This window comes from Corvus brachyrhynchos, unplaced genomic scaffold (genome assembly GCF_000691975.1).
Source record: "Corvus brachyrhynchos isolate BGI_N302 unplaced genomic scaffold, ASM69197v1 scaffold59, whole genome shotgun sequence".
Lineage (NCBI taxonomy): Eukaryota > Metazoa > Chordata > Aves > Passeriformes > Corvidae > Corvus > Corvus brachyrhynchos.
The window spans coordinates 1,321,749-1,322,157 of NW_008246054.1; the positions used below are offsets into that span (position 1 = coordinate 1,321,749).

General features: G+C 62.1%; 1 protein-coding gene across 1 annotated transcript in view; it reads left to right on the forward strand.

Annotated features, from left to right (window-relative positions):
• The window catches only part of DENND1A (DENN domain containing 1A), a 165,065-nt gene that overhangs the window by 3,011 nt on the left and 161,645 nt on the right, over positions 1 to 409 (forward strand). The gene's annotated exons all lie outside the window — the stretch shown is intronic.

Below are 409 nucleotides of genomic sequence, written 5' to 3' on the forward strand. Positions count from 1 at the left end.
GGAGCGGGGCCTGTGCCGCCTGAATCTCCCTGAGGGGAGCGGGGCCCGTCAGCGTTGCCATTGCCGATCCCCGGCGCTCCCTGCCGCGGTCACAGAGACACGGGATAGGTCGGGTAGGAAGGGACCTTAGCGGGGCATCTGGTCCAACCTTCCTGTCCAGACAGTCACGAGAGCACACGGTACAGAATTGTGTCCTGACGGTTCTGGAATATTCCCCGTGAGGGAGACTGCACACCCTCTCTGTTCCAGTGCTCAGTCAGTCGCACAGTGAAGAAGTTCTCCCTTGTGTTCGGGTGGAACTTGCTGTGCATCAGTTTCTGCCCGTTCCCTGTTTTCCTGTGGCTCGGCACCACGAGCAGAGCCCGCTCCTTTCCCTGACGGCTCTCCCGGACAAGGACGCACCGCCCGC